Source organism: Mustela nivalis, assembly GCF_964662115.1.
Source record: "Mustela nivalis genome assembly, chromosome: 1".
NCBI classification, from domain to species: domain Eukaryota; kingdom Metazoa; phylum Chordata; class Mammalia; order Carnivora; family Mustelidae; genus Mustela; species Mustela nivalis.
This window is the reverse complement of record NC_139020.1, coordinates 71,960,901-71,987,953: the sequence shown is the minus strand read 5'-3', so window position 1 is coordinate 71,987,953 and position 27,053 is coordinate 71,960,901. Positions and strand designations below refer to the sequence as shown.

At 37.0% G+C, this 27,053-nt stretch overlaps 1 long non-coding RNA gene and 1 pseudogene across 3 annotated transcripts in view; one reads left to right on the top strand and one right to left on the bottom strand.

Moving 5' to 3' along the window:
* LOC309854363 overlaps positions 1-27,053 on the bottom strand; it is a 470,028-nt gene that overhangs the window by 282,050 nt on the left and 160,925 nt on the right. The window lies entirely within an intron of this gene.
* Positions 18,883-20,058, top strand: LOC309859094 (tubulin alpha-1A chain pseudogene; annotated as a pseudogene). Its single transcript has one exon. The product of its transcript is annotated as a tubulin alpha-1A chain pseudogene (transcript).

Here is a 27,053-nt window from a genome sequence, read left to right as displayed (position 1 = left end):
CTAGTTTTGTTGATTTGTTCTATTGGTTTTTTGGTTTCTATTTCATTGATTTCTGCTCTGATCTTTATGATTTCTCTTCTCCTGCTGGGCTTAGGGTTTCTTTCTTGTTCTTTCTCCAGCTCCTTTAGGTGTAGGGTTAGGTTGTGTACCTGAGACCTTTCTTGTTTCTTGAGAAAGGCTTGTAGCACTATATATTTTCCTCTCAGGACTGCCTTTGTTGTGTCCCACAGATTTTGAACCATTGTATTTTCATTATCATTTGTTTCCATGATTTTTTTCAATTCTTCTTTAATTTCCCGATTGACCCATTCATTCTTTAGAAGGATGCTGTTTAGTCTCCATGTATTTGGGTTCTTTTCAAACTTCCTTTTGTGGTTGAGTTCTAGCTTTAGAGCATTGTGGTCTGAAAATATGCAGGGAATGATCCCAATTTTTTGATACCAGTTGAGTCCTGATTTAGGACCGAGGATGTGATCTATTCTGGAGAATGTTCCATGTGCACTAGAGAAGAATGTGTATTCTGTTGCTTTGGGATGAAATGTTCTGAATATATCTGTGATGTCCATGTAGTCCAGTGTGTCTTTTAAGGCCTTTATTTCCTTGTTGATCTTTTGCTTGGATGTTCTGTCCATTTCAGTGAGGGGAGTGTTAAAGTCCCCTACTATTATTGTATTATTGTTGACGTGTTTCTTTGATTTTGTTATTAATTGGTTTATGTAGTTGGCTGCTCCCACGTTGGGGGCATAGATATTTAAAATTGTTAGATCTTCTTGTTGGACAGACCCTTTGAGTATGATATAGTGTCCTTCCTCATCTCTTCTTATAGTTTTTGGCTTAAAATCTAATTGATCTGATATAAGGATTGCCACTCCTGCTTTCTTCTGATGTCCATTAGCTTGGTAAATTCTTTTCCACCCCCTCACTTTAAATCTGGAGGTGTCTTCGGGCTTAAAATGAGTTTCTTGGAGGCAACATATAGATGGGTTTTGTTTTTTTATCCATTCTGATAGCCTGTGTCTTTTGACAGGGGCATTTAGCTCATTAACATTCAGGGTAACTATTGAGAGATATGAATTTAGTGCCATTGTATTGCCTATAAGGTGACTGTTACTGTATATGGTCTCTGTTCCTTTCTGATCTACCACTTGTAGGCTCTCTCCTTGCTTAGAGGACCCCTTTCAAGATTTCCTGTAGAGCTGGTTTGGTGTTTGCAAATTCTTTCAGTTTTTGTTTGTCCTGGACGCTTTTAATCTCTCCTTCTATTTTCAATGATAGCCTAGCTGGATATAGTATTCTTGGCTGCATGTTTTTCTCATTTAGTGCTCTGAAAATATCATGCCAGCTCTTTCTGGCCTGCTAGGTCTCTGTGGATAAGTCAGCTGCCAATCTAATATTTTTACCATTGTATGTTACAGACTTCTTTTCCCGGGCTGCTTTCAGGATTTTCTCTTTGTCACTGAGACTTGTAAATTTTACTATTAGGTGACGGGGTGTGGGCCTATTCTTATTGATTTTGAGGGGCGTTCTCTGAATCTCCTGAATTTTGATGCTCGTTCCCTTTGCCATATTTGGGAAATTCTCCCCAATAATTCTCTCCAGTATACCTTCTGCTCCCCTCTCTCTTTCTTCTTCTTCTGGAATCCCAATTATTCTAATGTTGTTTCGTCTTATGGTGTCACTTACCTCTCGAATTCTTCCCTCGTGGTCCAGTAGCTGTTTGCCCCTCTTTTGCTCAGCTGCTTTATTCTCTGTCATTTGGTCTTCTATATCACTAATTCTTTCTTCTGCCTCATTTATCCTAGCAGTGAGAGCCTCCATTTTTGATTGCACCTCATTAATAGCTTTTTTGATTTCAACTTGGTTAGATTTTAGTTCTTTTATTTCTCCAGAAAGGGCTTTTATATCTCTCGAGAGGGTTTCTCTAATATCTTCCATGCCTTTTTCGAGCCCAGCTAGAACCTTGAGAATTGTCATTCTGAACTCTAGATCTGACATATTACCAATGTCTGTATTGATTAGGTCCCTAGCCTTCGGTACTGCCTCTTGTTCTTTTTTTTGTGTTGAATTTTTCCGTCTTGTCATTTTGTCCAGATAAGAGTATATGAAGGGGCAAGTAAAATACTAAAAGGGGGCAACAACCCCAGGAAAATATGCTTTAACCAAATTAGAAGAGATCCAAAATCGTGAGGGGGGAGAAAGGGGATTAAAAGTGGTTCAAAAAGGAAGAAAGAAAAAAGAAAAAAAAAGAATTAAAAAAAAAGAAAACACCTAAGAAATATATAAAAAAGGAAAAATATATATATTAGATAAACTAGTAAAAAATCTTTAAAAAAGAAAAAGGTAACAATAAAAAAAAAACATTTACCCGAAGGCGAGAAAAAAAAACAAAAAATGAAAAAGAAAAAAATTAAATTAACTGCAAGACTAATAAAAAATCACAGGGAAAAAGCCATGAGTTCCGTGCTTGGCTTTCTCCTCCTCTGGAATTCTGCTGCTCTTCTTGGTATTGAAACCAGACTCCTTGGTAGGTGAACTTGGTCTCGGCTGGATTTCTTGTTGATCTTCTGGGGGAGGGGCCTGTTGTAGTGATTGTCAAGTGTCCTCCCCAGGCGGAATTACACAAGGGCTGGGGTGAGTAATCCGCTCGGGTTTGCTTTCAGGAGCTTTTGTTCCCTGAGCGCTTTCCGTAGAGTTCCGGAGGACGGGAATACAAATGGCGGCCTCCTGGTCTCCGGCCTGGAGGAGCCGAGAGCCCAGGGCCGCACTCCTCAGTGTGCCCTCAGAGAACAGAGCCCAGTTACTCCCGTCTGCCTGACCTCTGGCCGCGCTCCGAGCTCACCGAGCCTGCGACCGGTTCAAGGTCACCCCGAGCTGCGAGCTTACCGTTGGCTCTGTCTCTGTAGCCGGCTTTCCCGTTCCAATACCCACAAGCTCTGCGACACTCAGACACCCCCATCCTTCTGTGACCCTGCGGGACCTGAGGCCACACTGACCCCACGTTGGCTTCGCCCCGGTTTAGCCTCTGGAGTGATGTCCCTCAGCGGAACAGACTTTTAAAAGTCCTGATTTTGTGCGCTGTTGCTCTGCCGCTTGCCGGGAGCCGGCCCCTCCCCCCCGGGTTCTATCTTCCCGTCGCCTTGGATTCACCTCTCCGCCGGTCCTACCTTTCAGAAAGTGGTTGTTTTTCTGTTTCCAGAATTGCTGTTCTTCTTCTCTTCGGTCTGCCGATGGATTTTCAGGTGTTTGCAATCTTTAGATAAGCTATCTAGCTGATCTCCGGCTAGCTGAAGTAGTCTCAGCCTGCTACTTCTCTGCCATCTTGACTCCTCCCCCACCTGGATATTGATTTTTGATCTTGGTAAGTTAGCATGGTTTTTAATCAGGGTTGGTCATTTGTTTTTATATTTAATATTTAAATGCTGTTATGGAGATACTGTGTGTTATGGGGATACTTGGAATCCCATGTCTCTGAGGAGGAAAGAACATTATTTTTAGGAAGACCAAAAACTGAAGTTCTTCTAAGATTGTAATTTTAATTTTCTCCCCAGTTATTTCTGTTGGGAACATCATATCATACAGATACTAGATACATAATCATGTAAGAAAAACATCAACAGAGACAACAGCTTGGGGTTATTTTACTTCCATGAATAACAGAATAACAAGTTTTTCTGATTATGAGCATGAGTTCATGGTATTGATCTAATAATCGAAAACTTGGTTGAAATGGGACTGTTGATGTTTCCAGATCCAGTGGCTAAGTTACTCATACTGCTTTTCCCCCAAAGAATATGATAACAAAACAAAATGTAAAGATATCAAAATAGGGAATAAAAATGGTCATATGTCTGCTTTTGTCCCCAAGTACATTTAATATGAAAATGTGTGTGTGTGTGTGAGAGAGAGAGAGAGAGAAGAGGGTACTACATATATATTTTAGATGACTCCTTCAAATTAGAGGAGTTTGGACAATTGATCCTCCCTAAGGCACCAATATATACCACATCCCTTGAGTATTCAGTATCAGATATTCATTCCCCCATATGTTAAAACAATGAAGAGAAGAAACAAACAACAAAAGTAACACAGACCACTAAGAGAAGGCAAGGAAACACATGGCATAAGACATCCATGTCTTCCTCTCCAGCTTCTTGATTCCCAATCTTCCAACTCTGTACCCAAAGTGTTTTTACCTCAGAATGGAAGTAAACAATAAAAAAATATGGCATCAGTTAACAGTTAACTGATTAACTGATGAAAACAGCATCAGTTAATCAAAGTCAAGTTGACTTTGATTCTGCACCTCTGGGTCCCTGACTTCACTGTCTCGTACAAGAGGAAAGTTAGAGGGCTCATATGCAGTCTTATAGCATCATATGGACAAACATGACGTTTCCCATGCTGTGACTGGGAAAGTTCTTTCACTGAAACTCCCCCCTGATTCTGTCACCCAGGGTAAATGCAGGCATTTTTTGCATATTTGTCCAAGATATACTCATACAGGCAAGACTTAGTCATTAATGATCATACATTGGTTAGGAAGACAAAGTTTAATGAATCTTGAAAGCAGACTTCTATTTCCAGCCAGCTTTTACTGATAATACAAAATTATCTAAGTCATCTGATCAAAATAGTGCATTCTATCAAAAACTTATCAAGCTGACTTCACTTCAGCTTTTCCAAGATGAGATCATTATAAAAATAATGTAAAGGAGAAAAAAATTATCCAAACAACATGTATTTGTAACTCATATTTTTCAAAAATAAACCAGTCTAGGAGTCAAGATAATAGCCTAATAAGGGTAATAAAACAGTATTTCTGTTTTTGTCTCTATGTATAAAATTTCAGAAGCTTCAGCTTTCCTCAGATTTCTCTAACAGACTTTAAGCTGTCCTCATGGGGATAGCCAAAAGCAGTCCATTCATCTCACACACAGAGAATATGGTTTCCTCTTACGTATTCTTCTTGGATACCCCAAGGAGTCCTCCACTTCTTCTAGTCTTCTAGTCTCTCCATGTCTTCTAGTCCAGATGCTATGAGTATGTCTTTATTCTAATGCTCTGATGTTCCAGCCCTGATAGAGTTCCTTTCTTTCCCTTCATTCTACACAGAGGCTGGACTGGTTTACTGATTCAACTAACATGACTACAGAGATCAATAATTACCTAAATTATGAAAGACACTACACTCTGCTATATAGACTACTAGGATACAGTTGTTCTATTCTCTTCATGTTTTACAGAGATTTTAAGAAAATAGCTCTGTTTAATATATGTCCCTTATACTCTTGTCTCTGCTGTCTTTCTTTAAAAGAAGGAAGGAAGCCATTACATCTGGTCTGTACCCAAATTTTCATCTTTTCTCAAAACCTAAAGTACGTTCGTATGTACTAACTCTCTTTATTGAAGAAGATACTTGTTCTTCCCAAGAAAGTTCTTCAGTCTTATGCAAACAGACCCTGGTAGTCATTTAAACAGACTCACTAGACTTGCTGAAATATATCTGAATCCTAGGGCGAATTCAACTTGATCTTTCAAGCTAAGATCCCATCACCATATATGGACATATATTAAGGTGATAAATTCTATTCAAGAACAGGTTATTTTTTTCATATTTTAAATAAAATGGTGAGTAGGCTTCAAATTGATTATTTTGTTTGCCCCTGGTGTGCCATCATTTCCATTTAAGACCAATGGACATTTCTAACAGAAGAACAAAGAGAGCACTGCTTCTTAGTACTTTAAATGGCAGGGTACCTGAGGTACTGAGGTATAAACTCAGGTAACTGAGTTTCCTGGAAAGAATTAGTATTATTCCCTAAAGTAACCATGTTGGCCATTCTCAAAACCTTTTTAGAGACTGAAGTACCAAGTGCACCATTTTGATTTATTGCAATGATCTATTCTCTAAGAATTTCATCTTTTGCTGTGAATTTTGGTCATGTTATTCAGACTCAGTCACTCCTAATTCTGTGCACAACAAACAAATAATTGCACATGCCCATACTGGTCATTCTAACATATTTTCAGAACTACTATACATGGGTGATGTCTTGTCCTTTCTACATATTCTGTAAAAAAGTACATATATAGGATATTCATCCAGTAAGAAACTGTAACTTGAGTCTAAATGTGACATGGTTTTCAAAAAGGTGTTTATAAACCATAAAATGCTGTCATTCCTAAGTGATAGGATTAGGGCTATAAGAAATTTATAAAGCCTTCCTTTGATGCTCCCTGAATCCTGGCTAGGAGTCAGTCTTCACTCTGCACAGATGCCTAAACTTCCCACCATCTGACTGTATATCTAAATGAGGGAAATGGAGGAGGTTCCAGAAATCCTGGTCATAAAATGTCCCAAGCATGACTTTTTATTGCATTCTTTTCCAAAAACTGTCTCCTTTAAGCTTATGGTGGTAAAATGCAACTTGATCAAAATTTTCATATTGGAATGACTAGCTTTGTAAATTTTCAAAGCTTTTCCTCTGTAGGTCTTAGCTGCCATGCAAATTAAGGTTTTAACCAAGATTTTAAAAAAGTAGAATTAAATATTTCTATAATATTTATTTAATCCATTCCTCAGTGAACTTTAATCAAATTTGTTATAACAATGAAGCTATACCAATCATTCAAAGAATCTTCCAATATCAAATTTGTGTCTTCCTTCTTGTTCCCTGACTTTGAGCTCAAGGAGTTGGAGTTAGAAAATGGGGTCCCTTAGCCTTTTACATGGCTGGGATAAAATAAAAGAAAAATGACATAAATATTTTTGAAGAGCTTAATACATATCATCTGTGATAGGTTTCTATGCTGTTTTTCCCCCTACTATCATAATTTGAACAAACTTCTTGACAGAAGAAATCTGATACAATACAGAGGTTTCTGGAATTCCCCAAATCATCAAACACCAGGATAGAAATATCATCTTAAAGTTTTCCACAATGGAATCTGATTCATAAGGCTAAAGATGTTAAAATATGAGTTATCCATAAGGAAAGAAAGAAAAGGGTCTCTATTGAAAAACGTCTGGAGTAGAGCAAAGAAGAAAAGAGACAGCCAGAAGGAAAATCTGTAAAAGATATCTCTGAGAAAGGTCACTTCAATTGATGTAGGTTTTTCTGTTACGAATTCCTTTTTATGTGCTTAGCTGTTAAATGTTAAAACTTCCATTTTAAAATGAACTTCAGTTTCACTTTGGAATAGGGCTCTCACCCCTGCAAATGATGGTCAATCTCTACATATGTATTTCATTTTATGTCATGTGCTCTTTGCTCATGCTTTCTATTTTTCTTATTTGGTGCCCTGATATAAGGGCACTTATCTGTCTGAAATGTCATTGTGTGAATGTGTATTGATATCGTCTTGTGTAAGTGCCTCAGGGACATTCTTTTCTGCTGGATGTCCCAGATGTCAGAGTTTACACCTGTTCTTAAGTGTAAAATGTATATGTTAACCAACAAAAATAAAGTTTTATAAGGCTAATATGATTTTAAGCTAATAAGCTCATGTAAATGGATATAGCAAGGTGTAGAAATATAAAACATACCATATTTGCTTGAAAAACATATAATTTCCAGAAGAATGCAAATATGACATTTGAAGAAATGGTCTGGATTAAATATCATATAATTAAGTGACTAAATAGGTATCTTAAGTGAATGGTTTCCTGGTTCCCACAGGTTATGATTTTTCTCCTTACTCTCACATTAAATTGCCAACAGATTGGGGTGGAGGAAAAAAAAAGGGGGGAAATTAGAATTTTAGTAAGTTTCAATCCTTGAACATAGAGCCCAATAGCTTTATGAGTTCTTTAAAAGTTTTCATCATATGTTTATTTATTTATTTTAGGGGTGGGGGTCAGGTAGGGACAGAGGGAGAGAGAAACTCAAGCAGACTCTGCACTGAGCACAGAGACCAACAGAGAGCCCCATCCCATGACCCTGAGATCAGACCTGAGCTGAAACAAAGAGTTCATGTTCAATGAACTGCACCACACAGGCACCCTGAGTTCTTCAAATTTAATGTAATCAACAATACAGTTAGTGGTGATATAAGGGTTGATAGAGAGAAGCTAGATGATACTCTCCACTATTATTTATTAGTAATAAGTGTAAAGTTTTTCCAGTGAGATAAACACAACACCAGGCAAAGTGGGTGCAAGGCAAGATTTATTAAAAACACTCCCCAGCGAAGTTTCAGGGCTCAGGAGAAGGGGAGCCAGGAAAGTTGCACCAGGAGGAGGTGGACACCCTCAGGCAAGGTTCCGAGACTCCGGAAAGCAGAGTGGAGGAAGTCGTGCCCAAGGCAGGGAGAAGGGAGCTTTTAAGGGGCCTCAGGGGAGTTCAGGGGTCTTTTGGCAAGTTTCCCTTATTTGGATATTTTGCCTGCTCCTCGGGGTCCCATTGGTCTACCAGAGCCCGGGGCGGGGGTCTCAGATTCCCTCTTGTCAGGGTCCCATTGGTCCACGGGAGCCCGGGGTGGGAGGGTTTTCAGATTCCTGCTTGGGTCTTTGTTCTCCTGTCTGAGCTCAGGTTTTGTAGCAGGGACCTTTGTCATCTTAAGTAGCCCTTTCTTTCTGCCAGCCCAACAATAAGCACTCAAACATCCATTCAACTAGTATTTAAGTGCTTAATATGTATGTTGCAGTGTTGTTGATCACTTTAACATCTCTTAGTTTCTGTCACCTAATCTGTAAAATGGACATTGTCTTCTAACTTAATGAAGATAGAGGTTAACCAAGATGGTCTTTTGAATTTAAAGATTTATAATGTTATTATTCTGGATAAGATTTTTCTATTTCTTATTCTGTCTCAGAAATTAAAAACTAGGGAGCCTGGGTGGCTCAGTGGTTAAAGCCTCTGCCTTCGGCTGGGGTCATGATCCCAGGGTCCTGGGATCGAGCCTCATATCGGGCTCTCTGCTCAGCAGGGAGCCTGCCTCCTCCTCCTCTCTCTCTCCCCTGCCTCTCTGCCTACTTGTGATGTCTGTCAAATAAATAAATTTCTTTAAAAAAAAAATAAAAAAAGAAATTAAAAACTATTAGAGATAATAGTAAATAAGCAAACAACATAACCTAGAAACAGAAATATAAATTCTTTAGACATATAGCTCTAGAAGACCAGTAGAAGAAGCTTAAAAAGGGTCTGTGAAGACTAGCTAAGAAGAGAAAACCAAGGATAGGAGATCTTTCTGATTTTAAAAATAATTTATCCACTAATTCTTTGAATTTCTGACCTATTTTTAAAATTTCTTCCTTCATATATACGAGTAGAGAGCAAATCAAATCGAAGAATTGTTTGCAAAGAACTGAAAACTGTTCTAGAACACGATTTTAGTAAATTAACTAACATGATTGCAAAATACTAAATGTTGTGATATGACCAATAATCTACTTGTGGGATCTTTCTAGGAAAGGCTTTTGATCATTGTCACATTAGGATATAGTAATTTTTAATAGATCTTTATAAAAAGATCTTTATAAAAAGTCCAAGGACACTTTGAAACTTTATAATTAAAGCATTTTAAATATATTCCTTATATTTTTATTTTAAAGACCTGTAGTATTAAGCTTTTCTTATAAATAGCTATACTCCAAGTTTATTATTTGAAAAAGTTTATTATTTGAAAAAGTTTGAGATGACTACACTGCTGTTATTATTTTTTTTAAGATTTTACTTATTTATTTGACAGGGAGAGATCACAAGTAGGCATAGAGGCAGGCAGAGAGAGGGGGGAAGCAGGACCCTGCCAAGCAGAGAGCCTGATGCAGGGCTTGATCCCAGGACTCTGAGATCAATCACGACCCAAGCTGAAGGCAGAGGCTTAAGTCACTGAGCCACCCAGGTGCCCCAACATTACTGTTACTATGTTTTTAAAATTCCTTGCCAGAGGAAAATAAGTACTTCATTCATAATCAAATAAACTATTACCAGAATTTAATTTGAATTGGGAACAGGAACATTTAAAAGAATGAAAGTCCTAGATTAGTTGACTTTCTGAATGGTAAGGCCATCTTAGAAATAAAAAATGGAAGGTTAACTATGATTTAATTATCTATGATTGTATAGAAATTTCATTATTACTGATTTTGAGGGCTCTGAATATATAAGTCTGTGAACACACACACATTTCTGTATATTAGCCCTTCATAGTTAAAAGGGCAGGATGAATTATGTATTGATTCTTGTCTGAAACTTCTTTCTTGTTAGGCTGCCCCCTTTCCTGTTTCTTCGGCTAAAGAGGGCAGACTTTTGTAAGGACTTTTTAATGTCTACAACCATTAGCATTTCTGGGCGGCCAACTTCAGCTAGGATACATGAGGCAAAAATATAACTCACCATGCTATCTTTCCTTGGGTCCCTAAGTCATAGTTGGTCTGCCTTCTTCTGTAACGTTTCGAGTCTCCTTATTGCTATTTTCCTTATAATTCCAGGGTTATAAGTTGTACTTAGTGGAAGAAACGAGGTCTGTCTATTCCAACTTCCCAGAAGAGAAGTCCCAAAATACTTTTTAAAAAGTTAATATGGTACTGACCTTTAAGAGATAGTTTCTATTAAGTATTAGCAATGAGTAACAATCTTTCTACACAACACAGGATAATACAGTTAATTGTGCTCTTTAGTTCTATTTGAAAGAATCATTTAAATTAATGATGATGATCATAGAATATTTGAGTTAAAAATATCCTGAATGATCATTTAATCCTTCAAATCTCACACTTAATAGCAGCACTATGATTAGAAACCAAATATTTTATACCTAGAAAGCTAGTGACTTTCTTAACTGTAGAGCAGCAAACCTCATAAAACTTAGTAAATGCTCAGTTTGTAGTTAAAATTATTGAAAAATACTCTAAGTTTGATTCCTAGTTAAATTTTCAAATTCTGCCCTCTCATTGTAACTCTTCTTTAAAAATAAAAGATCACAGTTATAAAAATAAATATGTCTTTACCTGTCTAGGGCCCATTTGTCTTAAAAACATGCTTATGTGTTCTTTATGAAACTCAGGGAATATATCATACCAGAGATATACATTACCATCATAGCTAAAGATATATATAATTAGCCATACAACTTATCATCTCTACCATTTATATTTATAAACACTATTTCGTATTTCTCTATGTCACAAATCAAAAGAGTTCAAAAGACACATCATTGGCACCATGTTCCCATTTACTCCCAACAACAGTCTGTTCTCTACATCAATTAACTTTAAAATATGTGTGTGTGTATGTATCGGATTATTTTTCATCAGTCCTGCTCAAGACTCCCTGGAAATTTAAATTCATACATAAAATAAAACATGCCTTTAAACTTTACCTGATCTGGATCTTGCCTCCTCCTTTGACTTCACTTCTTTCCCCATCTTCAGCACCCGCCAGTTCCCCACCCCAGCCACCCCATATGGTTACCATATTTCATCCATACTTGTATGCTCTCTGTCATGGAACACATCTAGGTTATTTCTACTTCTTGGCTTTTACACAAACATTACCTTTCATGCATATATCAGATCAAATGTCATATCTCTGATCTCATCTTTCTATTTCTTCCTAGTACTTATCATTATCTGAAATGACCTTATGTATATGCTTGCCTATTTTTATTTTGTTTCCCTGACTATATAGTACAAGTTTCATGAAAGCAAAGAACATGTCCATTGCAGGCACTGTAATTTACTGTGCCAGATATTTTCATATATGCTTCCCATGCCAGGTACTAATATAAGTGTTAATATAAAATATAGTTAAATTAATTTATTGAATGAATAATTTAAACTTTTATTGTTGATTGAAAATTACCATGCTGAATATTTGTTACTCTATTATCTTACAATATGGTAAGCTGTTTTAAGAGCTGCTGAGAATTTAAGAACTTTATAACTCCAGAATTCCATAAAATTTGAGTGCTAATGTGCTTGGTTTTCTTAGGTTCATTGACTTATCCTTCTGTTGACAGTAAATCTTCTTTAAGTAACCAATAATCCCACCCTACCTTATCTACTATTGTTTTGAAATCAAGAAAAGACAGTTTGGTATGCATTGTGTTCAAAGTAAAGGTGAAAAGGCTTTGAATGTAGATCTAGGCCACTCTTGTGTAAGAAAAGCATAGAAGCTTTCCTTATCCGATTTTGGGGCATCTGTTGGTCATAGTACTGAAAAGCATTTTAAAAAACTGACTTTTTCTGTATGTACACAAAAAAGATCTCACAACTGTCTGATAAAATTTTACCAAGTAAACATACCCCTGTAACTTCCTCCCAAACAATAAATATAAATATAATCTATAATTTAGAAGCTGTCTCCTACTTCTTCCCAGTCATTGGCTTGGTTTCAAAGATGAGAAAATTATTTGGATTTCTATCACGATCAATTATTTTTTATTTAGAATTTTATAAAAGTAGAATCATAACTTTTTTTTTAATTTGACTTATTTGGCTCAACAGAACCTTTGTAAGATTTATCCATATTGTTGCATGTAATAGTAGTTAATTCTTGTTGTTGTATAATATTTCAGTGTGTATATATATATATATATATATATATATATATATATACACGACAGTGCATTTATCCTTTAAATTGTTGACAGACATTTGGATTCTTTATAGTTATTCGTTGTTACAAATACTGCTCTATGAATATCCTGGTTTTATGCTCATATATCTGATAGATATTTATGCTGTATTAGAATTGCATAAATACATATATTTATTTATATATAATAATAGATTATATGTCAATTCTTGAAGTTATCAGTCTTCTTCATTTGCCATTATGGTACTTGTGAAATTGTATCACATTGTTATATTAATGGGCCCATCCCTGATAAAGTCAAACTTCTTTTTATATGTTTATTGGCAATTCTGATTTTCTAATAAAGTTCCTGTCCAGGTATTTTGTTTAGTCTCTATTTGTCTTTATAGTATCAGTGGATAGAAAGTATGTGTGTGTGTGTGTGTGTGTGTGTGTGTAGATGTCTTTTGTCGAGATAAGCATTGCAAACATATTCTGCCATTCTGTGGTGCGTTTTAACATTCTTAATGGTGAATTCTGATGAGGAGAAATTCTAATTTTTATAAAAATAGTTTTATTTTTTTCTTTTATGGTTAAGCAGTTCTGTGCTATGCTACTCCATAGTCATGAAAATATTCTCCAATGTTTTGTTTTAGAAGGCTTATTGTTACAGTTTTTAAATTTAAGTTTATTATCCATTTCTAATTTTCATATTTGGTTTAAATATATGTTAAGATTCATTCACAAAGAAAACCACAGTGAGGCAAAAAATAATCAAATCACTAAAAATATGATAAGGCTATGTGAAATTATAACTTATTTGAGAGATTTACATTTTGGATGGTGACTTTGAATAATAGTTTAAAAGAATTTTGAGACTTATTTATTTACCTGGCCTCAGAATTCCAAATGGAACTTTAAGATGATAGGAGAGACAAATATGTGTTTAATTTTTTGAGGAAATACCTGAGCAATTTCCAGAGTGGTTGTAAAGTTTTCTATTTCAACAGCAATGTACAAGAGTTTTAGTTTTTCCATATTATTGCTAACAATTTTCAATCTTAGCTATTCCACTGTGTATCTCATTACACTTTTAATTTTTCCTGATAACTAATGATGTTGAGTACCTTTTCATGCACTTATTGGGAATTCATATATCTTTCTTTATGAAGTGCCTGTTTAAATATTTTGCTCATTTTAAAAATTAAATTTTACACAGTACTTAGAACAAAGGTTGCCATTCTCAGTGTTACACAGTTGAAAGAAGAAAAGTATAAATAAAATAGATGAGGATATAGGTACAGTAAAAGCAGACTCAGCCTCATGGAATCCTGTTGGTCATAATTTGGGGACACAGTGTTTGGGCAGAATCTCAGAGGATTTAGGATTGGAAATTAAGCTTATCGATTAGTTGTTATTTACTACTTGAATATCAGCTTATTCACAAGAAGGGGAGGGTCCAGCTTAATCAAACACTGTGTTCTCTTTTTTTCCTCAAATAACCTGAGATTTAACTATTTGTATTCAATTTTAGAAGATTTTTAATTTTTTAAACATTAATAAATTATTAGCATTTCAAATTGACACTATTGACACTTAGTAGCTATTAATAAGGTTCACATACTTTAAAAATGTAAACTAATGAAATATTTGTCTCTTGACAAAGTTGAAATTGAAGAATTGCCTTTATATAGTCTACCAGTCATCAGGTTCTCATCATGATATCCACCCGTTGTTTTTCCTTTATTGTTACAAGTGAAATGATACATTTTACAAGTAACATAATCAAGAAATGGGGAATTAGATGTAGTTATAAGATACTCAGGAGTTCAGGATTCAATGGCCTATGATGTGAAAAACAATTGAGGCAATTTCACTTAAATCTAGATATATAGGGCACCTACACTGACATTCACGTTATGGGAATAAACGTGTTTTGTAAATTTTTTTGAACATCATACGTCATCAGTATCTATCTTTACCAAATACTGACATTTTTTTAAAAAATGTGCTTCTAGAATGATGTTTTAGTAAGTTAAGTAAGTTAAGAAATCCAAATGGAAACTCAATTCAATGGCACTCTGTATTCCAAGACAAGGTATCTTGATACCAACAGTATCCTGACACGTTCATCTCAGAAGTACTCTGATACCTAACATCCTCTGTCTTCCTTTAAGTGATATTAATTCCAGGATACTTACCCTTATTTGATATCATAGCAATTCAAAGAGAATCTAAATTTCCCAAATCATGTTACTGCCTTTGCCAGAAAACTACTTGCACTATAAAAAAGAAAAACCCAAGGTTGGCTATTATGTGTAGCTAGTGAATGAGAGTGCTATCATTTCTGCTTCTCTATTTTCAATACTCTGTTGTTATCAATTATCTATCAAAAACTATAAAATAGATGTTTACTGAAATGTGTGAAGCCTCCGAATATAACTAAAGATAAATGCTAAGTTATATATAATGTAATCTGCTTGCATAAAAGAACGATATTGTAGATTATATTTTTCACTATGCCACACACTTATCATCAACGGAAAACAACAGAGTTAGCCATGGAGTTAAACCAGCCCATGCCAATTTTGTTATTTCATATGCTGCTCTCAAAGCAATAGCTCTGGAAGAAATCCAAATGGAAACTCAATTCAATGGCACTCTGTATTCCAAAGGGTTTATGATGGGACCAGAAGTATAACAAATGTGACTTGAGGGCACAATGTTCTAAGAAGAAAAAATGACATATCTTACATAAAGGATGAGCTGATTTTAACTAGTGGGGGGCAAATTATAATATGTGCACGGATATTCAGATAAATAAGAACACAACAACATTACAGCTACATGAAATAATATACTCTACATACTCAAAATCTGAAGTTTCACTATCTGATTTAATTTTAGCTCAGAGGGTTTTTTTTGCACTTTGCATATTAAATTTTATTACTACCAGTATAACAACCTGTTGCTTTGTTTTCCTTTCCTTAGAGAACATTTCTTCTCTTTCCATTTATTGTAAACTAAATGAAGCTATTTATTGTCAGATGATAAACATGTCAACAATATCTACTTGTACATAGCAGAAAAGTTTCTTAGGCAAAATGACCATTTTTTTCCCCCTGAGGTAACGAAATATGTAATTTATCTAAGTACAAATGTTTCATTTACATTAGTGTAAACATGAGGCAAAAATGTAAAATTCTCACATTTTTAGTGATTTCTTTGGGTATGAGACCAGCATGAGGCTGGGAATTTTAGAGTAATTTTCCCATTAATTTGCTACAGATTTACTAGACAGATGTTGGGTAGAAATACTTGTGTAAGGGGCAGCCTGCATAGCTCAGGTATTTAAGCACCTGCCTCTTGATTTTAGCTTAGGTCATGTTCATGTTCTCAGGGTCTTGAGACCCAGCCCCGCATAGTGCTCCTCACTGAATGTGGAAACTGCTTAAGATTCTCTCTCTCCTTCTCCCCCTCCCCTTCCCTTCCCACCTCCTGCCCACATGCACGCTCTTTCTCTCTTTCTATATACAATATGTTTGTGTGTGTGCATTATGTATGTATGTGTGTGCACACAGAGCACATAAGCCATCTTCCCTTGAATCACTCTAGAATCTTGGCGCTAAAGATAAAAATTTGGTCCCAATGTGAAACATGTGAACAAGAAGGAAGGAGTTCAATTGCCTTCCTTCCCAATTACATTTAAATATCACCATAAAACTGTCCGTATTTCCTTTTCTTAACAAAATACAAATATTCAATGGATTAAACTTGCTAACATGCACCAGGACACGGCTTATCTTTCCCTCTATTCAACAACCTTCCAACTTGCTTTCTGATCTCTCTCCCTTGGCTTTTGATGGCAACTCAAGCTTTTCCCATGAGTTTACAGCGACTTTCAGATATTAGACGTGTCTTAATTTCAGATATTAAAAACTTCAGCACAACCCATGCAAAAACATCAATTCTCCTTGCATTTGACTACTAGCCCCAATCTATTCTAACACATGGCCAGGCAAGTAGTATGAAGGAAAAGGACATGTATTATCTCTTCTTTTATCCAGGTTTTGTGGAAACTAAAGCATTTAAAACTTAGGGAGGAGCACCTCTTTACCAAAAAATACTACAAATTAATAATACAAAATGTGGTACATGGCGTCCCAAGATCTGTGCAATGAGTGACTCTGAAGTTTGAGTTTCATTAGCTTCAAGGTAAATCCACCCCTGCCTTCACCTTGCCCTTCCTCTCTTTCTCTTCATCCTCTTCATTCTTCCAGGAATTAAAGTGTTGGAGGAGAAATTAAAGGTCGAGGAGATTAAAGGTCTTTTTAGTGGGTGGAATTACTGCTTATCCTTTCTTGGCTCGCTGGTTAGTTATTGCCCTCTGTCATGGCATACGTCCAAACACTTGTACTTTTATGAAGCATGTTACTGGATTCTTTATGAACCACTCCTCTCTGCCCACCCCATGGTGATATCCACTACTATATGTTCTCTGGCAAAAAGAGACCTTTTGATTTCATTCTCAGCTAGTGCCTCTGGCAGATTACACATGAAGTCCTCACCATGGCAAATATCCTTTTTTTTTTTTTTTTTTGTGAGGGAGGGGCAGTACTTTCAATAGCTGTGTTCCACAGTTTTCACTTGACTCAAAGCAACGTAACCCCCTTGATTGTCAAATTCTAGAATTTCGGCTTGCTTCTACTATGATTTCTCTTCTCTTTACCTCATTCGTGTAGGGGGAGCTCAAGGCATCCTCCCGGCTTCAAAACTTTCAATGTGAGAGTCAAGTTGCTGTTTCCTGGCTGCCAAAACTCTAGGAGGCAATAGGTCAAGCTCTCCTAAAATGTCAATAGTCTCCACCCTGATAGCAAGGCCCTGGGTTTCTGAGCTCAGGAACACGCAATCTGGGAGTAAGAAGTTAATTTCTCCTCCTTGACCCCAACTTCTCCTGATCTCTTCAAGGATTTTTAGAGCTTTCTAATTCGCTTGAAGGGGTACCTATGAGGAGGAGAGGGAAATCCTCACAGTTATCCTTATTCTTACAAATTCCTTCATCTAAAGAAATCCTGTCCTCACTGATACACCTTTAGCCTTAATCTATATAGGTTAAGGCTATATATATATATAATCTATATATATGGGTTAGTTTGGGTTTCTTTTCATCAGTCCCATGGTGATGTATGCAGTACCTCTCTTTGGATTATGGCATTTGGATTAACAACCAATAGCATAAACAGTGTGGCTTTAGTCAAGGTTATAGCGGGAAAAGTCCCCTTCCCCTTCTAAATGTTGTCGTGCTTTTTCTTACAGACTGTGAAATGACCAAGCCACTATTTAACCCAAATTAAATACTGGCTTTGTGACCTAGAAAAGTGATTCATCCAGAATTCTGTTCCTTTATGGTTTATGGAATACCAGTGTAAAGGTTTGCAAAGTGCAAACCTATTATTTAAGATGAGAAATGGGCTTTTAGAGATGTCTCAAAATTATCATTGTTTAAGTTATGTGGGGGTTCAGAACTCTTTCTCTTTTTTGTACCTGGCTTCCTTTTTTAAATTTTTTTTTATAAACATATAATGTATTATTAGCTGTTTGAGCTTTATTAAATGAAGTTTTTATAGTTTCAAATTTTTCTTTCCCTTTTATACCAACTAAAAATCTTTTAGCAGCTATTCATTGTGCATTGGCCAGAGTCCATCTTTATTCACTCAGGTATTTTAAATCTCTTGCTATTAGAGCATAAGCCTTGTGGACAGTCTTATTTTTATTCTATTCCAACTTATTTGATCCATTTTCTATAATCAACTGCCCAAACACTCTACCATGATTTTATTTATATACTCTTTACACCTGGAATTCTTATCTTTTCATTCTACCTTATTTCTATTTATTCTTTAATAAAATCTCTCTAATACATCAACACAGAATGGATGGATGGTCCTTGTACAGAATTGCTAGTATGTTTTTATTTTTTTCTGCTTATGAGACACAATCAGTTGGCTATACATTTTTTTTTTCTTCAGTCTCTAGTATTGAGCCACTACCCTATTCAGAATGCATGTAGTAATTTGTCTTCCCAACAGCATTGTAAGACTGTGAGACTTTGCCTTACATCCATAGAACTATACCTCGAAGGTACTTATTAAATCTTATATTTTCATTGATTCACATATGAGGGAATTGATAGAGCAGCCAAGAAAAGAGAATTTTTATATCTGCAGACTAAACAAAATAGCTGAATTTTAAGAACAGAATTAAGAGGTTCTCTTATAACAACCACTTGAGAGTCACACTGTAAGAGGCAACAAGCTTTCCTCTTCTTCTCTGCCATCTGCTTGGCAGCCACAAAGCAGCAACCATGCATGAATGCATCTCCATCCATGCTGGCAAGGCTGGTGTCCAGATTGACAATGCCTGCTGGGAGCTCTATTGCCTGGAACATGGCATCCAGCCCAATGGTCAGATGCCAAGTGACAAGACCACTGGGGAAGGAGATGACTCCTTCAACACCTTCTTTAGTGAGATGGGTGCTGGCAAACATGTGCCCAGGGCAATATTTGGAGACCTGGCACCCATAGTAATTGATGAAGTTCACAATGGCACCTACTGCTGGCATTTCCACCCTAAGCATCTCATTACAGGCAAGAAAGATATTGCTAATAACTGTGCCCAAGGACACTACACCATTGACAAGGAGATCATTGACCTCATCACCTCTCTCTGTCGATTATGGCAAAAAGTCCAAGGTGAAGTTCTCCATTTATCCAGCCCCCCAGGTTTCCACAACTGTAGCTAAGCACTACAATTCCATCCTCCCTATCAACACCACCATGGAGCACTCAAATTGTGCCTTTATGGTAGACAATAAGGCCATCTATTACATCTGTCGTAGAAACCTTAATATTGAACGCTAACCTGAATAGGTTGATACGTCAAATTGTGTGCTCCATCACTGCTTCCCTAAGAATTGATGGAGCCCTGAATGTTGATCTGACAAAATTCCAGACCACCGGCTGTTCTGTCCCCACATCCACTTTCCTCTGGTCATATATGCTACTGTCAACTCTGCTGAGAAAACCTACCATGAACAGATTTCTGTAGCAGAGACCACCAGTGTGTGCCTTGAGACAGTCAACCAGATGGTAAAATGTGCCCCTCGCCATGGTAAATGCATAGCTTATTGCCTGTGGTACCATAGACACATGGTTCCAAAAGATGTCAACATTGCCATTGCCAGTGTACCATCCATTTTGTGGACAGATGCTCCTCTGGCTTCAAGGTTGGCACTGGTTCCCAGTATTCCAGTGTGCTACCTGGTAGAGACCTGGCCAAAGTACAGTGAACTGTGTGTATGCTGAGTGATGCTATAGCTATTGCTGAGGCCTAGGCTTGCCTGGACCACAAGTTTGACCTGCTGGATGCCAAACATGCCTTTGTTCACTGGTATGTGGTTGAGGCCATAGAGGAAGGAGACTTTTCTGAGGAAAGGACTACTAAAGTTAAAGATGTCACAAAGATTTGTCTCCCTCTCTGATTTTTTCCTATTCGGTTTTCCCTCCCTTCCCCTATGGTCATATGTGCTATTCCTTATATTCTACATATAAGTGAAACATATGTTAATTGTCTTTCTCTGCTTGACTTATTTCACTGAGCATAATCCCCTCCAATTCCACCCACATTGGTGCAAATTGTACATATTCATCTTTTCTGATGGCTAGGGAATATTACATTGTATAGATGAACTGCATCTTTATCACAAATAATGAGTCATTGAACACTACATTAAAAACTATGATGAGATTAAGAGTCACTTATGGTTTATCTCCCTCCCAATCCCATCTTGTTTCATTTATTCTTCTCCTACCCACTTAAGCCCCCATGTGGCATCACCACTTCCTCATATCAGGGAGATCATATGATAGTTGTCTTTCTCTGCTTGACTTATTTCACTAAGCATGATACGCTCTAGTTCCATCCATGTTGTCGCAAATGGCAAGATTTCATTTCTTTTGATGGCTGCATAGTATTCCATTGTGTATATATACCACTGCTAGGGGGGAGGGGGTTTGGGAGAAGGGGGTGGGATTATGGACATTGGGGAGGGTATGTGCTTTGGTGAGTGCTGTGAAGTGTGTAAACCTGGTGATTCACAGACCTGTACCCCTGGGGATAAAAATATATGTTTATAAAAAATTAAAAATTAAAAAAAAATAAAAAATAAAGCCCATTCACAGATTAAAAAAAAAAAAACTATGATGTACTATATGTTGGCTAACTGAACTAAATCAATCAGTCGTTCAATCAATCAAACAGTTTCCCCTCCATCAAAAAAAAAAAAAAAAAGAGTCACGAAGGTGCTGCTTTTTACAGGGAAGCTTACTCTGTTTTACACATTGAAATGTTGTGCTCTGACCAGCTAATTTGTATGTAATAGTGTACACTCTCACACACAATTACTGACCTATGATTTAAAACATGACTTTTTGTTATATCTACCCAAGCTGGAGGGGAGTTTAATGGGGGGATGGGGTAATTGGTGATGTGTATTAAGGAGAATACTTGATGGAATGAGCACTGAGTGTTGTATGAAACTGATGAATCACTGAACTCTATCTCTGAAACTAATAACACAGTATATATTAACTAAATTGAGTTTAAATAAATAAAAAAAGCGAAAAACAAACAAACAAAATGAACAAAACATGATGCTTTGTTATAGACTCAAGTTGACCATTTCTCTGGTGAGTTTGAATAAAGCATTTCCTGTCTTAAATGGAAAAAAAAGAATAGAGTTAAAATAATCCAATTTTTTCTTTTAGAAGCATATGCATGAAAAAAAGATATCTGGAAAACAATTCATCAAAGAAGCTGTAACAACTTGCTATGACATATTTTCTGTTATCAACTGCTATCAACTGGGCAAGTGGCAGTCATGGGTCAGTGCAACAAGAGTCAGAGAGGATCGTTTTGTTTTTCTCTTTCCCCCTGCCCTCCTCCTCCTCCTTCATCTCATTTTGATGAGATCACATTATCTAATGTTTAGTACACTTTGTCATTCAGAGCATCATCATGAAAGACAAAGATGAGGGGTAGAGTCTTTTCTAAGACCACAGAGTGTATATCTAGTTTATTTATCTATTTATTTATTTATTTAGGCATTTATGCTATTAGTTAGAAAGACGAGTTAGTACAGATCAGTTATACCCAGAATGTACGACACCCACTAACTCAAGCTCAAGTGGTCATAATATTCTAACTCTTCCCTCTGTTTCCATCCTTGGCCCCCTTCAATCCATTACAATTTCAGAAACTGATGTGATACTTTAAATTATATTTCACACCATTTTCTTTTCCAGCCTAAATCTGACAATAATCTTCCATAATATTCAAATCAAAGCCAGGGTCCTTACAATTAACTCGAAGTCACTGTCCATTGCATCCACCCAATAATTCTGTTTCATCTGGCACTATTCTTCACCTTTCTCTTTCACCTTCAGGGCCTTTGCACTTGTTGTTGTATCAGCCTACAAATCTCTTCCCCCCAGGTGTCCCATGACCTTATCTTATACTTTTTTCAGCTTTCTTACTTTTCCAAATATCACCTTCCCCTCTGTTACCCTATGTACAATGACATTTCCCCACCTTTTTCACAGTTTTATTTTCTTCCCCAGTTCTACATATTTACTAACTTCCTTTATTCCTTATCTTTTCTCCTCCAATGGAATATAGATTCCATAAGCACAGGAAGTTTTGTGTGTTATGTTCATTATTACATCCCTAGCATGCAGCACAGCACTTGATACTAAATAGAAACTCAATGAAGATTTGTTGGATGAATGAATGTGTACCTATAGGAAAGCCAGAGTACCAAAGCAATGGGGGTTATACAGCAATGTATAAAACATAATCTTTATGTTCAAGGAGTTCACAATATGCTGGAGGAGATCACTATGAACACAATGAAGATAAAACAAGCCCCAAATAGGTTACAAAGAAGTATTACGGTAAAGACTGCCCCAATAAGTAATAACTGTCCTTAATCCTGAAGAACAAGATCTGGTGAATATGAGAAAATGAGGTAAAACCCAATTTTTGCCCAATAATAGAGCACGAGTAAAACAGTAAGTCAATGTTAGGCAAATACATTGCATATTGAGATAGAATTGATAACGGAGTTTGGTGAAGTGTCGATATGAGGAAATAGAGTCCAGCTAGAAAGGTTAGATCAGTGCCATGCCAGAGAAGATTTTGAATGTCAGATGAGGGGAGTGAGTGATATTTTATAGATAGCAGGGTACCTTGTAAAATTTTTGAGCAGAAAAATGAGCTGGCCATGCTTGTGATTTGGAGGAAAAAATGGGAGTCAGGGAAAGAACAGGACAGATTAGAAACAGAGAGATCAGTTAGAAAATTATTGAAATATTTGTGGAAGTGCAATGAAGGCTAAAGCAGGTGTTGGGAACAGAAGTGGAAGTGAAAGGTTAGATTTCAGTGAAAACAGAGGGTAGGATGGAAAGAACTTGGTGACTAATTTAATTTTTATCATAAAAGTGCTGTTCATTATCCATGCAGATAATGTTTTGCCCCTACTATCAATGAAGAGTGTTCATTTGAATTAAACATTTTATTTCTATTCAGTCCTAGGGTGTGAAAAGATGTTTAGAAGCAGAAAGTCTAAGGATCCTTTCTTTGCATTGCACTAAGAATTCATATGGAATAAAAATGTACTCCTAGACTGAAATTTCCAGTGATGTCAGAGCTCTGAGTAAGACTAATTTGTGCCTGTAACCATCAGATCCAAACAATGGTCTGGCACATATGGGAAGCCAGTCATCCTCATTGCCTCAATTCCACCAGGGAATGATAAAAGAAAGAATATTCTTAACGTGAAACATTTCATGCTTACAAGAGGAAGATGAGCAGCTCTTTCGATGAGAATAAAACCTCCAAAAATATCTCTCAAATTAGAGCAGGAGGCTTGCATACTAGAAGACAAAACACAACAAACAAATAAAGGTGATCAAAACACGCTCAGAATAGCTGAGCAGCAAACAAAGACAGAAAGGGTTATGTTGGGGACACAGCAACATAATTGGATTCCTCTGCCAATCCTGGTAATTAAAATGGAGACACTCAGTACCTTAGTTGCTCTGCAATCCCATAATATGTTTGAGATTAACAACCCTTGAATCCTGGTTTTACTGCTATATTATTTGAATATACAATACGTATCTCTTGCCATTTTCAGAATACACAGATCAGGGTTCCTGTAGGGCTGAGAGGATTTAGAAGCAGCTAACGAGAGAGAGTCTGACTCGAGCTCTCCATCTCATTTTCTTCTGCCATGGATATTTGGGCCAAATTTGAACAGAAAACAAACAAACAAAAAAGAGGAAGTAGCAAGCTTGCTTTCAGTGATTTAAACCTTTGCTTTCCTATTTCTGAGGGGGGAAAAAGAAACAGTTGCTGTTTTGTAGCTTTGTATAGTCACTTCTCTGTTTTGCCAGCATGGTGTGTGTGTGTGTGTGTGTGTGTGTGTGTGTGTGTAGGCGCGCGCACATGTGATCTCACCAGTGCCTTGTAAAAATAAAAGATATAAAATGCGTTGTTGGCTTGAGCTGCCTGGCTGGATTATCTGTGAAGGACCATTATCTTCACTGACACTGCCTTACCTGACGAGCTTCAAACCCCCTGTGTCTCCCAGATCCCTGCTGTACCCATCTGCAGAGGTGGGATGAGGTCTCCTCATTGGTCTGTGGCCTTACCTGGCTGGTGCCCATAGGTATCCCATAACCGACTGGCCATGCCAACCAGCCACATGCAGGAGACTCTGCACATACATAGACCCCTCTGTTGCTGAAATACTTTTCTGATTTTAGATGGTAATTTTGGCTGAATTCCTGCTTGCAGAATGAGAGCTCCTCCAGGCTCTAGTGGAGGTACTCGTCAGGCAGCAGAGATGGTATTATTACAAAGGAGATGGGAAGTACATGCCAGTAATTAATATTGTGTCTTGCCCCGAAGGTATCCCTGGTCTTTCTGTATCTTAGTTAGCTGATCCTTCAAATCTTTTGAGAGGTAATGATGAAGTTCATACAAACACTGAGCTTTATATGTAATTTCTACTACTAAATGGGAGGGAGGCAAACAAATACATAAAGCACGTTGGTAATGCCTAAGAAAAAAATCTCAATGATATTGGATATGCAGCCCAGAAGACAGGGACTCCTGAACACTTGTATTTTAGGCTAAAGGGGTTGTTTCCAGAAGGTCTGGTCATGGTGACATGTATCACAAAGAGACCAGGGTAAAAGGAAGTTGAAAGGGCTTAAAGGAAAGCATAGGACGTGTCTGAAATATTTTACTTCTGTTTCCTCCCGGGACTAATCGCTCTTACAGAACAAAACCCAGCCAACAGTAGTAGCTCAGCACTAGTTCAGCATGGCATGGTGAGGAACAGAGCCCAGTTCATAGCTTACCTGTCTGTTTAGTGAAAGAGGAGGTGAGAAGATCCGAGGTAAATCAGTGATGATTTTCACCTCAGTGTACAGATCTGTCAATCTTTAGTGGGCACTGGCCATAACCAAGGAACAAGTGAAACTCACACTTTTAAAAATGACTGAAATTATACATAACTACATTTTGTCATTAAAATAATAGGCATTCCTAGGGTAAAATTCTAGTCTAAGCATGTGGAAAATCCTATAATTCATGCTTTTTTTTTTTTTTAAGATTTTATTTATTTATTTGACAGAGAGAGATCACAAGTAGGCAGAGAGGCAGGCAGAGAGAGAGAGGAAGAGGAAGCAGGCTCCCTGCAGAGCAGAGAGCCCGACATGAGGCTCGATCCCAGGACCCTGGGGTCATGACTTGAGCCAAAGGCAGAGGCTTTAACCCACTGAGCCACCCAGGCGCCCCTATCATTCATGCTTTTAATCATTCATTTATTCAATAGATATTTACTGCAAGCTTTGCTGCGGCATTGGCCACTGCTGGGTGGTACATGGGATGATCACTGCTTTCAGAGGTTTTTACACTAGATGATCGACTCGGTCAGATAGTGCTTGAGAAAAATGGGACACTATAAGCAGATGTGAATGATGTTAGACTAGTAAAACATTAGAAGTACTAACAGGAGAGAAAAAGGATGGATTTCTTTTTAAAAATCAAAAAGATGTATCCCTCCACCCTTTCCCCATGTCCTATTTATATTGTTGCAATTTTAAATGGACTAAGAGATTATAGTGGAAAGGGAGCCCAGCCACAATACAGTCTCATGAATGCTGAACACGATCTTCCCCCAAAGGCTCAAAATAGCCAAGAGAAAGCTGATGATTCTGTTATTCCTAAGAAGAAATTCCATCCTATCTTGTGATTTAATTTAGTTTAAAAATTCTGATTTGTGATTTACTGCACAAATTCTTAATTACTTCAAGAGGATCATGCCATCTCTTGATCCTCAACAGCCCAATATTTTTAATTCATATTCAATAAAAATAAAACATGACATGTTTCACGTTGAGGATGAAAACAGGGCACTATAAAATAAAACAACTGATGAAGTGTCAAAACTCCTCCAGTATGGACAATCTTTGCATTCATATGACCTTTATTTTTTTTTTTTAAAGATAGCACCTATTAGAAAAATCAAAATAGATTTTTCTGCCCAGAAAAGTCACACTAACCTCTTGTAACTATTAATGTCAGTGCAAAAATACCTTTAATGAAAATAAGAGCAGTATTTCTTCTGAGCACCGGTATTGTTCCAATGGCTGCTGGAGTCTGAGTATTTGAGTTCAAGGAGAATTTTAGGATCTGAGACTATCAGGAGAAAAAGGCTCAAGTTTGGGGCTCCATATGCTCAGCAGGAGTTACATTTCATAGCAGTTGTTCCAGGGGGAGAAGAGAAGCAGATGCAGCTGCGGAGAGAAGCCGGCCTCTGCTCTGGGATGCTTTCCACAGAGCTGGGGCTCCGTGCTGGTGAATGTGGGAGCCGCACAGCATTATGACGGGTGCGGTGGTTCAGTTGTTATTAGGGAGTGTCATTGTGCCCTGATGGCAAGCACTCGAGTGTTCAGAGGGGGAATCACGGATACCAAATGGAGAAAAACAATACACAGGAGCCTACTATCTTTAAGCGGGTAAATTATCTTTTTCTTGAGAAAGCAGAAAATGTTAATGGCTAAGTCTGCCAAGACATTTTATAATAGAGGTAAATAAAGAAACAAAAGATTGTTGCAGTACTTTCGCGTGCAATTAAAGCATGTCATTCAGGACTCTGAATGAATCAAGGATCATGGATATAAATGTATGGATATCATAAAAAGTACAATTTGGTTTGATTTTTGTCTTTAGGAAAAATGCTTTGTACCTGGGGATTTTTTTAATCTATGCAGTAATATTTGATATCATATTTCTATCTTGTATAAGATTCGAGCAAAAGTACATTTTATTCCCATTTATTTTCTATTTTTTCCCTCTTACAGTCCATCTTAGTGGAGTATCTTTTCATCAAGACTAAATTTTATT